Source organism: Cynara cardunculus (genome assembly GCF_001531365.2).
Source record: "Cynara cardunculus var. scolymus isolate 2C chromosome LG 5, CcrdV1, whole genome shotgun sequence".
Lineage (NCBI taxonomy): Eukaryota > Viridiplantae > Streptophyta > Magnoliopsida > Asterales > Asteraceae > Cynara > Cynara cardunculus.
In genome coordinates this window covers 23,775,142-23,775,473 of record NC_037532.1, presented here as the reverse complement: position 1 = coordinate 23,775,473, position 332 = coordinate 23,775,142, and positions in this window count along the sequence as shown.

The window sequence follows — 332 nt, the reverse complement described above, 5'->3', positions numbered from 1 at the left end:
ATTACCTTCTTCGTATAACTCCACATCGTCCAACAACTRTTYAATGTCAATACATATAGTCGACGCCCTYAACCAATCTTGAGCACATACCAAGGSTTCCACCGTCTTCGGACCCAAACTACTACGAAACTCATCCACCACTCGACYGGATGTACTAAAAGCGRACTCACTAGCAACTRTAGAAACTGGTATAGCTAAAATGTCCTTTGCCATTAATCCCAACACCTTGTATGTATTACTACATTTTTCACTCCACCACTTCAAAATTTCAAATGATTCAACATTCATTTTTTCAGGCGGAGCATCAAGATATTCATCCAATTCAGATTTTT